This window comes from Sciurus vulgaris, assembly GCF_902686455.1.
Source record: "Sciurus vulgaris genome assembly, chromosome: 16".
NCBI lineage: Eukaryota > Metazoa > Chordata > Mammalia > Rodentia > Sciuridae > Sciurus > Sciurus vulgaris.
The window spans coordinates 64,909,987-64,925,159 of NC_136477.1; the positions used below are offsets into that span (position 1 = coordinate 64,909,987).

Genomic DNA, 15,173 nt, shown 5'->3' on the forward strand with positions numbered 1-15,173 from the left:
ATATTCTTAAAATTAAAACAAAACAATTTCAAATGAGGAATGAAAAAAAAATGGATCTCCCTTGGATCCATTCAAAGGAATTTAACGAAACTTAAAATTGACTCTGCAGTTTTTCCTAGGAGGCATTGTTTAGTCAGGGTCTCCAGAATATAATTACTCCAGGTTTACAGCTCATGTGAAAAATTACATCACAAGAACAGTCTTTCTTTCATTTTATTTAGATTAGCAATTTTCAAAATATTAGTGTTGGCATTTTATGTGGTTTAATTTTGTCTTCCCTTTGCTTTGATTGCAGTTCTCCAGAGCAAAAGGACAAATGGTTCTCTTCCACTCAGATGTATTTTCTTAGTATAGTTATTTTTAAATTTTAACATGTATCAAGTAAATTAAAAGCTTTAAGTAATAACTTCCATCTTTTCTGTTGTCTCCAATCTACCACTTGAAGTTTCTTTAACATGTCTATCTACTGAGTTTGCATAAACATGAGGTTTTCTGTGGAATACCTAAAAAATCAAAGATTGATTATGTCCCTATCATTGAACATACAGACTGAAGTCCTCGACTTAGGATCATTGGTTGGACACAGAGTCCTTCACTCTTTCTTTCCATTTTCCTCTCCCCAACTAATGAAGAAAGCTAAATGAAAAGATTTCATTGCCTTGTTTGATCTAGTAAAGTATCATGTGCTGTCTTCTTGTACTTATAAGCAAGATGCCATACCCCTTCAAGAAAACAGGGAGGCTTTCAGGATTCAACATCATGCAGATGTGCCTGATCCTTATTATCATTCTCAAGCCTTATATTACCTGGATCTTCAATTCAGTTATTGTTAGCCCTCACTCCTAATGTTCAAAAAAAAAAAAATGGCGGGATATAGTTTGAATCGAGTGCTTTGCCCTTGCAATATATCTACAACTTTTATTTGTTTATTTGTTGGCTTATTTATTTAGAAAGAGGGTTTAATTAACTTGCTGGGGTTCTTAATTATTGAGACTGGACTCAAAGTTGTGGTCCTGCCTTAGCCTCCTGAGTCACTAGGATTAAAGGGATGTGTTACTACATCTGGCATGTCCTGAAGTTTTATGAAGCCTCTTTTAATCCATATCATAATTTATGTGATGAGTCATTCATGTATCTTTAAAAATCACTTATGAATATACTGAAAACCTTAGCAAAATAAATTTATTTTGAAGTAAACCATAGCAAAATCCATCTGACTTTGTGTTCTTTTGGGTTATCATTGCATTTCATTACATACATCAATGTGGAGAAAGAGAAAGACTACCCAAAAAGGAGTCTAATCAAAATATTCACCAGGGACATTGGAAATTGTGTCTAGGTGTTTGTAAGCCAGGAAATTAAATTCAAAATCCCTGCATAAAGCAGAAAACTCCATGACTAAAAAGAGAGGCAGGTAGGCAGGTAGAGAGTGAATGTGCTTTATAAGGAAGTGTTTAGAAATATCATGAGGGAGATGCGTTTTCCAGGGTATATGTTTATCTTTGTGTGCATGAAAACTAAACTCTAGAGGAAATGGAACAAGAGAAATTAGTATTAATTTCAATATTTAGCATTTATGCTCAGAAAAATATTGCTTTTCTGTTATGTCTTCCTTATCACTGATGTGAATGTTTCTCTGAGACCTTTTCAAGAGAAGAGAGGCTTAAAGTTACATCCACAGGAAGGTATTCTCTATTAGCATAAAGCAAGTTTCTCCAAACATCTCACATCTTGAAAGTAGTTTTGAAAAGTTCTTCAATCTTTGAGATTTTGTGGATTGAATACTTGCAGATAAAAGAGTGGATGTACTGGGAGAGGTATTTTAATGGATTAGACTGTTTATGCCAATCATATTGTTAAATAAATATTAAATCTTTAACCCAAGTTATTATGTATAATGTTTTGACTGAAGTTATGGTACAAGAAAAATGATGTTATCAATAGGGAAAAGATGGCAATATTTTTATAAAACTATCAACTGTTAATCTTTACAGCAGATCAAAATCACATGGAATACTTTTGTTTGTGGAAAATATGTAAAGCAAAAGAGTTATGTTTCAACAGATATAAGAGATTATGCAAAAGTTCTGACCCATTCCTGAAAGCCAGATGCTATTGTTTGAGGGAAATACTCAATTTCTAAAAGTGTGAGACTACAAAGTTCTCCTATAGCACAGTAGAAATAAAGCACATATACCTCAATTAAGATTAAGATTTTGTGGCAGGTGTTTATGTTATGGTGTTTATGTTATGTCATACATCTTTTATGTATGAGAATATGTGCATGAGGGAACCTGAATTACCACTCTAATTTTGACAAGAGCTGTGAGCAGGTTGGGGTCCTCTGCTTTTATCACTGAAACCATGAATGAGTCAAGAATGAAGTGACACTATTTTGTTCTTTGATACAGTTTTAATGGCAACAGTCTCTTTCAGGGAACCCTGTTTCTAGAGAGTTATTTCTCCAAATAGGAATGCATGTTTGGGAAATATTTTCATGTACTCTTTTACTTTTTATGTGCACAATTTATGAGTTCTGCTAATATGTAACAGAATACGCATATTTCTACTTTTGTCTGTCTTATCATTTGTTTACTAGCCAAAGAACTCTCTCTACTGAATTGCAATTATTTTTCACTCCCAGAAAGGCTTGCAGAGAAAAATATACTTCATGTAATTACTGCTATGAAAATATATACCTAATGTTAAGAAAAATTATCTCAGAAACAAGGTAATTCAGAAGATAGATTCTTCACTATAGACTCCATGAAAGAGTTTCTTCAAATTTCCATGAAACTTATATTTCAAGTTAAGGCTGTGTATGTCACATTCCTTTGTTACTCTGGTAGAAGGCAGTTTCTGGTTTGGGCACTTCAATTCTTCCCCATTTTTTGGGCTCTGAGTTACTTTTGCATAATCTTTGGACCTACAAGGAATACTTTAGAAATTGATGCATTTAAAATGCATTTTATACAAATTAAAATTCAGTTAATCAACAACTTTTGGAGGCAATTTGTTCTGACAAGTAATTGGTCTAAATGGGAAAAATACCATAAAGAAGAACATGTAAATTATCAATGATTTCATGTTGCTTTCTTTTTATATACTTTGTTTATATCATATTGTGATTCTTTATTCTGCTTTTATGTGCCATGTCAGCTCTGTCAAGTCCAGAGCCCTAACTGCTGTTTTATTTGACAATTATCTTATGTAAAACATATGTGCATAGCCCATACATTTTTGGTAGCATTGCACTTTATGCACTGTCTTTGGGAATTCAGTGATCTCTATAAATACCTCAGAAATCTTTTTGAGTTTGCTGCAGATTGTCCTTCTATTTTCAATTTAGTTTAGCACATAGCTAGTAAAGCTCACCTTTTTTTAAAATTTATTTTTATTGTAAACAAATGTTTACAATTTTTCTGATTGTATTCTGTACAAACAGAAACAAATTGTTTCTGTTGTACATGGAGTAACAGCATACCATTTGCGTATTCATACATTTACATAGGGTAATGATGTTTGATTCATTCTGTTATTTTTCCCTTCCTCCCCACCCCTCCCACCCCTCTTTTCCCTCTATGCAGTCCCTCTTTTCTCCATTCTTGCCCCCCTCCCACCCCCTTTTATGTGTCATAATCAGCTTATCAGTGAGATCATTTGCCTTTTGGATTGTTGAGATTGGCTTATCTCACTTAGCATGATATTCTCCAATTTCATCCATTTGCCTGCAAATGCCATAATTTTATTTTTCTTTATACAAAGCTCACTTTTTAATGACAGAATTGGAAAAAAGGAACTGAGTTTTCTAAAAATTTCAGTACCTTTTGTTAGGACTCTCAATTTTCAATCCTCAAAAGATTTCAACAACAAAAAATCTCGGTAGCCACAGTAACAGACACTTAGAAAATACGCAGTTAACAATTATACTTTAAATGTATTAACTGACTAATTCTTTTTTTTTTTTTTTACTAATTCTTATTTTTATTTTACCTCAGCTGCTTTTATAACAAAGACATAATCTTCCCCACTATAAAAAGAGCATTCAGGAAGAAATAGAATATAGGTTTCTCCTTTTCTTATTCACATTGAATTATGGAAATACAGTAATGGAAATTAGGCAGAGGAACATCTTTGAGTGTTGTGGGTGTGTGATTGGGAGTAGCCTTCATGTACTCTCTTCAAAATATATTTTATCTTCTTACTTGGTTAAGCTCCTATATTTTGTGAATCATACATCATAAGAAAAATACATATTTTATTAAATGAAATAATGTATCAGGGAATAAGAGTATCTTATAATCAAAGGCTTATGTTCTACTTAAGTCTTATGCTTTCCACTGTTCACAATTGAAATTAAGATTTGTCCTTAAATGATTATTGGTTGATTATTATTTTTTCACCTGTCTGAAAGTCATTATTTATAGATGTATTTATTTCTTTTTTATACTATAGAAAGAATTCAGATACAGCAAGTGAAGTCATCAACATGTCATTACCAGTGCTAAGGATAAATGTAAGTTGCCTTGCTGGATATTCTTAATGTTAAAGAGGCTGTGATAAATTATATGAAAAGTTGTATTTAATAATTTAGTTATAAATATTATCCCTCCTATTATTGGATAAGTCATTATCAGAGATACTAATGATATTGTATACTTAAGAATTTACTCCGTAGTAGAATTTTTATATAAATAACGTTTGACATATTTGGTGGCTGCAGGTTCTGAGGATGAAATGATTGATGCCTCTAGTGAAAAAAAAATACAACTTTGATTGGATAATAGACTTGAAAAGCATTAATATGAATAGCATAATATTCCTGGTTGCTTTTGGCCTTTGTTTTTGTTTTTTTTTCCCCCCTGTGGCAAAAGCAAGTTCAAACCATTTTCTAGTGGTAAAGATGTAATATTTGAGGATGACTGAGGGATGAGAAAATTGAAGGTTGTCTCATTGCTTTCCTTATAAGTTATGTAAACAACACAAAATGAGAACTTATATAGTAATAGGAATGACATTTAGAAGACTGAAAAGTAAGGGAAGTACTTGAACAACATTATTTTTTCAGAGAGATTCTCTATTGTTATAAAAATATGATTAATATGATGTGTTATGATACATTTAAGATAGGTCATAGTATTATTGATTGCGTATACATTTGTACTTACACAATTCTATACTAAGCCTTTAAGAATTCAGGGAAACCAAACTTTGGAATATGGCTTATTAGAAAAATTTAGTAATGTATTTACAATATAATTAAATTTTGTATGAATTCATAAACCAGGCACATCTGCATTGATTTCTTACCTAGATAAGAAAAAGCTAGAACATGTGTGAATGCTCTTCACTGAGAAAACAGAGCCAACATTAAAGCAGCTCACAAACTGATGTGAATACTCATTCCACAAAAGATATTTTTAAAGAATTGTTTTTCCTTCAGTTACACTTAGTAGTCCTCATAATAGTATGTGGGAAGGATCGTTGCATTAGGTAGTTGTCACCAACTGTAAGAGTGTATATGGTGGAAATTCAGGCAACAAACAGATTCCTTACAGTAAAACCCAAATAGTAAATGTCAGTACATTTTGGTTTGCAACAAACTTAGTCACAGTACTAGCCACCATAAAGTCTATGTATAGATTTTTCCCTTTTATAGGACACAAATATCCCTATGGAATAAAAATGTGCACTCTTCAAGACACTGCACTCTGACACAAAGATCAAAAGTACTGAACCACCACTTCTAACCTCCTACGTTCTTCCTCATGGAAGAGGTTCCCCCTAGAATGCAGTGCCAATTCATTCTGAAATTCAGGCACCTGGCTGTGTCTCAGGATTCAAATGGTGAGTTTGCTTTTCCTCCTTTACAAGAACCTTCCTTTGGCACAAGATTTCCTTCCTGAGCACAAATTTAGTACAACGAAAAGGATACAATTTTTCATCCTGATGAAGTACTTTTTCTTTTGATTTTTCTAGTGCTTTAAAAGGAAAAGCTGAAGGTTTAAGAGTATGTTTTTATAAGTAAGCAATAGGCATGGCTTCTCTTTAAGTAGCAGTAAGCAGCAATATAGTTACTCCCTTTTTTTCAGCTTTTCCTTTTAACCTCTTGCCCATAGCAGAGTCAAAGAAGCTGTAAGTGCTTCTTTGTATTCAAATACACTACATGTGTGCTCCCTGAAATGTTCACATTATATAAAGGAAGTTACCCATTGATGGGTATCAGAAAACAGTGAAGTCTTACCTGGATACTTGTATTGGTTAGTATGTGAGCACTAACATGCTTTCTAGAGAAGTCTCTTCTTAGCTGAATAATCTAATATACATTCTGTGTGAAATCTCTCTTTCTTACCCACCCCACAGTATGGATTCTTACATGGTAAGAGTGGTGATCAATGAAAGCGCCCCATAATTCACCATACTTTTGCTCTTCCTTAAATTATACAAGTATGACTTCATAAGAAACAAAATAAAATGGATAGTAACAAAATAAATGTGATTTTAAAGAGAAACAGAATTTCTACATCTGCTTTTTTCACTCTGAACCAACTGAAGGATCCAGTGAACAGCCTCATTGTGTTTTGTAAATGAGCAAACCTGGGCTCAAGAGCGAAAGTGTAGACCATGTGAGATCATTGAGGACAACTCACTTTCTGCCACATGTCAAATTATGGGCATAATCTGAATGCCAGATGAAACTCCAAAATAATTTGTCTTCCTATGACACAATTGATGTTGTATTAAAAGAAAGTGTCTTATACTACTTTTAACTTTAATTTATTATGACACCATTTTGTGGAAAAATTATATCCAAACTTAAAGAAAACTGACAAATCACCATTCATTGTAAGGCTTTATTTTTATTTTTTAAATTTGATTTAGATATTACATAGTATGATTCTTTAAAAGAGAACCCCCTTAAAGCTTTTAAAATTATTTAGTTTACATTATTATTTTCATACTAAAACAGAGTCTCTTAAATAACTGGAACTTTGGTATGTACAGTGTCTACTCCTGCCACTCTGACACTTGACACGGTCTGTTGGAGTAGAAGATCCGACACTTGAAACAGTCTGTTGGAATAAAGGACTCAACACTTGACACAGTTCTGTTGATTGTCCTACCTCTTGGGGATTATAGGCATGGCATGTCTCCATGTGTATTTGCTTTTCCATATTAATAATCAATATATCATTAGAAACTTATTGGAAAACATTGGGAAGGTTTTACTGTATTGGGACAGAAAATAGTGCATAATAAAAATTTGGCAGTTGTACATAGATAAAATATATAAAAATGAACAATTGTAGCTGTGCTTGAGTTTAAAGGAGACTGTTATTACTTTAGTATAATAATAGATGGATAAAGAGGCATTCCTCTGAGCTTGAATACAGTGTTCAGCCTTTGCTGCTTTCTTAGTTTCAATAGTTGATTCTAGAAATACTTTACATAATAAAAACATTTAGCTTAGTCATAAATATAATTTGTGCTTTTCCTATGTTTAGTCTAATTCTTTGAGAATCAGAACAAGATTGTAGTCTGCCATTATATGATATTAGAATAGACTAAATATTAACTATAATTTGATTTCTCTGCCCTTTAATAATAGTAAAAGTTTCTCACTGTTAAACACTGAGTTCATGGTGGGGGTGGTTTCTCAGAAAATCTAGTGATGTGTTTGTTCTGATGGTTGAAGACTGCCAGATCATGGTGACCTCGGTTTAGCTGGGAGATGAGGTTGTTTTAATCTAGATGGGATATAAGATTGTTTTGATCTGGACTGTTATACAGAGAGAATGTGTACTTTGAGAAGAAGCATAGATTGTATTTTTGAAGGTTTTTCTTGTTTTAAACTAACCAAAATGATATAATCATTACTAAAGAAAAATATCTATAAAAAAGGTGGCAGAAAAAATAAAGGTAGATTTAGCCTCAGAACACTTGGTTTCTTGATGTGCTGTTTCTCCACTACACTGATGCCTCCCATCCACCTAGGACCCCTGATACCTGCTATGGATGGACCCCTGCAGATATGATTTTCTTTTTTACTATGCCACATTGATTCAAATTTTTAAGTTTTGGGGGACCAAATAGTTATAACTGCTCTCTGTGCCCTTTGTTCATTTTTTGTTCATTATGTTTTTCTTTCTAGAAGCCCAGATTCCTTTTTACTGCAACCTGCTGTGCTTTGCCACTTTCTCCATCCATTAGTGTCATCACATCTTTATTCTTGCCTCCATGCACAACTTAAATCCCATGTTTATCAGGATAAGAACCCTCTTGCAGATATATTGTTTGATCCTCCCTAATTTTCTCTACATCTGAAAATAGCTCACCTCTTGCTGAACTCTAAGTACTACTAGAGGAAATCATACAGCAGAAAGGCAGTTTGGAATCAATAATGTCCAAACTCAAAAGGCAACTCCATATTGGCTGGACCATCTTAATTGTTTTTCTAAGGTATTTTCCAATTTTTTCAGTCATGTTTTATACACATTCCCCAAACTTGCACAGATAACTTTATCATGTTCTGTTGAACTCACCTCAAACATTTTACACTCCTGAAGTTGTTAATGGTTTAGTTATCAGGAACTCCTTTTCCATAAATCTCCAGATCACTGTTCTGCTAGCTTAATTGCAAGTTGTTTAAATCTTTCCACAAATATCTGATCTAAGTGTTAACCAGAGATGTAGGCAGAAGTTGTCCACAAAACTTAGGGTTCCTACTATTATATTTTCTTCTTTCTGGCATTCCCTCTTTTCATGAGCTGTGGCTGTCACTGTATTTTCTAGTTCTGCAAGCCAGCCAGAATGAAGGTTTCTCTTAAAATATTGTCAACCCCTCCACTCTTTTCTTTCCTCATGCTAAAAAAAAATGAAGAAAAAAACCCCACACCCCAGTGCCATGCCACTGCCTTCTTCCAAGTGTTAAACTTTTATCTGTATTCTCTATCTTAATTTAGTCATTCATTGGTGGCCCCATGAAAAATTAGTCCCTTTGTCCAATGTTTTAAATTTTTATCTGTGCTTTTGTGCAGGGGATAGGGAAGAAGAGGAGTGGCCCAATTTAGAAATAAATTTTAAATTGTTCTCTTTTTATATTTAAATGGTGTGAAAATCCACAAACTTTCATGTTGGAGGTAAACATTTTGACATTATTGTATGATAAAAGCATAATGTGTATTTCAATTTCCTTAACTCTGCCTATTTTGCTAATAACGCCTTTCCCCACATAAGCCCTTTTTCACTTTTAGTGTAAAGTACTGTGCCAGATGCTCATTGCCCCGTTTCACTTCCCTCTTTCCCACTGAGTAGATGTGGCTTACTTTCTTCTGACAGTCTTTGATGCTTTCTTCCTCCCTGATGATGTTTCATCTACTCCAATACCTGCTTTTACCTTCACCACCACTAGTCTTGCTCCCTTCACTGAAATCAGTCTTTGTTTACCATATGAGTCACTGTGAACAGGTCAATCTCACTCATATTTGTGGCTTTCCATGCTGCCTTCAACATACTTTCTAAAATTGTGTACTGGAAAGATATGTGAGAGATTTTGCAAATGTAAAGGAAGGGAAAAATAATCTAGAAAATTAGTCCTTTATCTCCATTGTCAGTAGTAGAGTGAGACATCAAGTAAAAACATTGCTTGTTTCTGGAGAACAACTTAATACAAACAATACCTCTTCTCAGTTTTTTCTCATTTTGCCCTCTTTTTTTCTCTCTTCCTTTTCTTCTTCTCACATTGTTTTTTTTCTCCACTATTTAATTGTGGCCTAATTCAATTTTCAACATTTTTACATAGCTTGTCCTATCTTCTGTAATGGTAAAGTATATGTGTGGGCATAAAGCACTTTATAAAGTTGTTTTTCTTCAGTTAAAGAAACTTCCTTTGCCTGTGAAATTTTGGGAGATAAACTCAACTAAACAATTCAGTGAAATCCCCCAAAAGGAACATATAATAAGTTTTTCCATGATTTATAATATAATTATAATTATAATGTTACCTCATAGTTTTTCTTTTTGTTAAAAATGAACTGCTATAAGAATTTTTCATCTTTCAGCCACTGTAATAAACATATTCTAAAGTAGATATTGTAGAAGCAAGGATAAGTGAATTTCACTAGTTTCTTTCATTTTCAATTTTCTGAGATTCAGTGTGGGATATTCTTAGAATATCTATCATAATCTGGGCCAGATGATGTAGTTTGAGCACTAATTTGGACACTTTACCCATCCCAGTAAAAATCTCCCAAGCCAGGACAGCTGTTTGGAGTGCCTCTAGCAGACATCTGTGAGGTTGACCATCTACCCAAACCTGTACTATTACCTCTTGGTCTAGACTGTAAACTATGGGTAAGGATATTTGGGAGGGAAGTTCTCTGGAATGCAAGTGTGTCTCCACATGAGAAAATGATAGATACCATTGTCATTATCTGAGCATTTTATTCTTACTTCAAAAAATTTTAGGAAACTCATATAGCAATTGCAACATAAGAAAGAGATAATCTAATCTGTTTCATGAAAAAACAGCATAAACCTGCTCAGATAAATTAGACTATGCTCTGCAAAGAATCAACATTGCTCCTCTTATATCCTTTCTTGAACTCCACACAGTCCTTAAAGTCTTCTTTGTCACTGTAACAGAAGAGACTTCTCAATCTTGTGTTTTCTGAGGTTTTAAAGATTGGTTTACACATATTTCCACAATTTCTTCATCAAGATATATTCTGTGGGATATAATTATCCTTTTTTGATAGAAGAAAACCACTGAGCTTGCATTTTATCCCACTGACACATAAAAAACACTGATAAGAACATTTATTGAGGGATGGAGTTGTGTATCAGTGGTAGAGAACTTGCCAAGCATGTGTGAGGCACTGATTTGAATTCCTAGCACCACATATAAATAAACTAACAAAAAATAAAGGTCCATCGGCAACTAAAAAAAATTTTAAAAGAGACATTTAATGAATGTCCAGTATCCTTCAAGCTTTATGATAAATGGATGGCATTTTCTGTTATGATGTACCTCTGTATATGACAGACACTATGATTGTCTTTTTATCTTTTACAATAATTTAAGGGACAGTAATTATTATCATCAATATTGTTACCTTAAAAATGAAAAAGTAACCACAGAATATAAGGTTACATATGAAATAACTGTCTTTCAAGTCTCACGAACAGTTTGTCTCCAAAATCTTTTCTTTTTCAACACTGCAGGTAGAAGACATACAAAGAGAAAAACAAGAAATCAGAGAAAACTTAAAATCTACTTTCAGTAATTTTAAAATATATAATGTTATTAGTAAATATAGTTATGATGTTAAACAAGAAATCACCTGAACTCCTTTTCATCCAGCTGAAACTTTGTATCAATTAACCAATATATCTCCAGCATAAGTCCCTGATCACTGCCATAGTGTTTTCTTAAAATTGACTTGAACACTTGTAGTCAGCTCTCTGGCTCTGGTGACTCACTCCTCTCAAATTGGCCTCTGACAGTCAAAGAAAGCAAATGCCTGTTCTCTTGAATGTACATCTTCAGGCAGTCAGCTAACATAAGGTCTTGCAGAGAATTAAAAGAAAAACTGAATAATGGATTTGAAGTACAAGTGAACTGTGGATCTGTTATTTTACTATTGTCTTAAATGTTGAAGCCCATCTTTACATATCCCATTATGTAGTTATGGAGCAAGATACATGGTTTGTTTCAGTATGTGTAATATTTCTTTCTGGAAAGAGCTAGAAGGTATACATAAAATTTCACAAAGTTGACATTGGACTTTAAAAGTCACCACCAATCATAAGATATGTCAGATGTGCTTTAATTTTTCCTTCTACTACTCTCAACTTCAGTTCTGCCACACTTTGTACAAAATCAAATTAAATTTTTAAAAAATCTATTTTGTTCTTTCTAGCTATTCATGAAGGTAGAGTCTGTTTTGACATATTAATACAAACATGGAGTATATCTTTTTTACTTTATTTTTAAAATTTAGATGTTTTAATTATACAGGACAGTAGAATCCATTTTGATATAATTATTCAAGCAAGGAATATATCTTATTCTAATTAGTACCCCATTCTTGTGGATGTACATGATGATGGGGGTCACTGTGAAATTTTCATATATGTACACAGGAAAATTATGTCAGATTCATTCCACCATCTTTGCTTTGCTTATAACTCTTCCTTCCCTCCATTCTTTATTGTCTACTCTACTGAACTTCTATTTTACCCCCTTATTGTGGGTTAGCTTCCACATGTTGGAGAGAACATTATTCCTTTGGATTGTGTACACTGGCTGATTTTACTTAGCATGACAGCCTCCAGATCCATCAATTTACTGGCAAATGTCATAAAACCATTCTAATTTATGGCTGAGTAATACCCCATTATTTGTGTGTGTGTGTGTGTGTTATATCACATTTTATTTATTCATTCATCTTTTGAAGGCCACCCTGGTTGGTTCCACAGCTTAGCTATTGTCAGATGCACTGCTATTAACATCAATGTGGCTGTGTCACAAGTGTGCTAATTTTAATTCCTTTGGATATGTACCAAGAAATGGGATAACTGCATTGAATGGTTGGTGCCATTCCTAGTTCTTTTGGGGAATCTACATATTGCTTTCCAGAGTGGTTGCATCAATTGACAATCCCACCACAATACATGTGTGAATGTACCTTTCCCCCCACATTCTCACCAATATTTATTGTTACTTGTATTCTTGATAATTGCCATTCTGACATGAGTGAAGTGAAAACTCAGTGTAGTTTTAGTTTTAATTTGCATTTCTCTAATTGCAATAAATGTTGAGAAGTGTCTATTTAGTTTCTTTGCCCATTTATTGATTATTTGTTTTTGTGTTGTTAAGCTTTTTAAGTTCTTTGCACACTCAGGAAATTAGTGCCTTATCTGAGGTTCAGATAGTAAAGATTTTCTCCCATTTATAGTCTCTCTCTTCATGCTCTTGTTTGTGAAGAAGCTTTTTAGTTTTATGTCATCCATTTATTGATTTTTTATTTTAATTATTGCACTTCTGGAGTCTTGTTGAAGAATTTGGTTACTAAGTCAACTTGATGACATGTGGGGCCTTCATTTTCTTCTAGTATGAGCAGAGTCTCTGCTCTAATACCTAGGTTTATCATCCATGTTGAGTTCAGTTATTTGCAGGGTGAAAGAGAAGGTTTAAATTTCATTTCACTACACATGGATTTCCACATTTTCCAGCACCAGTTTTTGAAAGTAATATCTTTTCTCCAATGTATATTTTTGGTGCCTTTGTCCAGGATGAGATTATTCTATTTATGTGGTTTTGTCTCTGTGTCTTCTATTCTACACCATTTGTGTTTTTCCATGTTTTGGTGCCAATACCATGCTGTTTTTGTTACTATAACTATATAGTATAATTGAATATCTGGTATTGTAATGCCTCTTGCTTCACTTGTTTTTTGCTAAGGTTTTCTTTTTACTTTTTAGGGCTTGTTATTTTCCCAAATAAATTTCATGACAGTTTTTTTTTTTCTATTTCTATGAAGAATGCCACTACACTTTTTTTGGATGTTGATTGAACTTTATTTTATTCATTTATTTTTATGTGCTACTGAGAATCAAACCCAGTACCTCACACATTCTGTACAGGTGCTCTACCACTGAATTGCAACCCCAGCCCCACTATTGGAATTTTAAGAGAAATTGAATTACATCTTTTGGACGCTTTTGGAAGTGTGGCCATTTGGTGAATATTAATTCTGCTCATCCAACTACATGGGAGATCGTTCCATCTTCTAAGTTCTTCAGTTTTTTTCTATAGAGTTCTGTAGTTTTAATTGAAGTTTCACCTCTTTTGTTAGATTAATTCCTAGGTATATTTTTGAGATTATTGTGAATGAGAGATTTCCTAATTTCTGTTTAAAGTTGATTCATCAGTGAAAAATAATAGCATAATTGATTCATAGCATTTTGCAGAATTTATTTATGAGTTCTAGAAGTTTTCTGGCAGATGTTTGTCTTTTTTAATTTGTTCTTTTTAGATATACATAACAATAAGGATATTGTGACATATTTATTGAAACATGGAGTATATCAGATTCTAATTGGGATCTCAGTCTTATGATCATACATGATATGATTCATTGTGTTGTATTTACATATGTCAGGAAAGTTGTGTCATTTATTCCACTGTCTTTTCTATTCCTATTCCCATTCCCTTCATTTCCCTTTGTCTAATCTACTTAAATACTATTCTTCCCCACTACTTTCTTGTGTTTTAGAATCCATGTATCAGAGACAACATTCAACCTTTGTATTTTGGGGTTTGGCTTATTTTACTTAGCATGATAGGCCATGCTAGGATCCATCCGTTTACTGGCAAATGTCAGAATGGCAGGTGTTTTTTATATATGAGCAATATTTCATTGTGTATCTATACCACATTTTCTTTATCCATTCATCTATTGAAGGGCTCTTTGATTGGTTCCATAGCTTAGCTATTGTGAATTGAGCTGGTATAAATATTGATGTGTCCACATCATTGTAGTAGGCTGATGTTTTTCTTATGAGGGATTGAACCCAGGGATACTTAACTACTGAGTCACATCCTCACCTACCTTTTTTATATTTTATTTAGAGAAAAGGTCTTGTAGAATTGCTTGGGCCTTGTTAAATTGTTGAGGCTGTCTTTGAACTGATCCTCCTGCCTCCACCTCCCAAGCTGCTGGGACTGTATACTGATCTTGACTCCTTTGGATATAGAGTTTTTGGGTCTTCTAAATATAGAATCATGTCATCAGCAAATAGAGTTTGATCTCTTATTTTCCTACTTATTTCACTTTAATTTCTTTCTTTCTCCAATTTCTCTGGCTAAAGTTTCAAGGACTATGTTGAGTAGAAGTGGTAAAAGAGGGCATACCTCTCTTGTTGAAATTGTTATAGGAAATGCTTTCAATATTTCTCTATTTAGAATGTTGGCCTTGGTTTTGATGTATATAACTTTTATATTGTTGAGGTATTTTCCTTCTATCTCTGATGTTTCTTTTTCTTTTTTTTTTCTTTTGCATTTCTGGGGATTGAACCCAGGGCCTTGTGCATGCAAGGCAGGCACTCTACTAAATGATCTATATCTCCGGACCTCTAGTGTTTTTAACATGAATGGATACTGTATTTTT

General features: G+C 33.3%; 1 long non-coding RNA gene and 1 pseudogene across 3 annotated transcripts in view; both read left to right on the forward strand.

Annotated features, from left to right (window-relative positions):
* LOC306646634 overlaps positions 1–5,414 on the forward strand; it is a 154,021-nt gene extending 148,607 nt beyond the window's left edge. The window contains exons 2-5 of one of the 2 annotated variants that reach the window (XR_013759906.1): positions 296–337; positions 951–1,069; positions 4,456–4,516; positions 5,315–5,414. This is a non-coding gene — a long non-coding RNA (uncharacterized lncRNA). The remainder of the gene's footprint in view (positions 1–295; positions 338–950; positions 1,070–4,455; positions 4,517–5,314) is intronic. The other variant, XR_013759905.1, reaches the window with a different exon arrangement.
* Positions 1–15,173, forward strand: part of LOC306647158 (flavin-containing monooxygenase 5-like) — a 636,328-nt pseudogene that overhangs the window by 487,313 nt on the left and 133,842 nt on the right. The gene's annotated exons all lie outside the window — the stretch shown is intronic.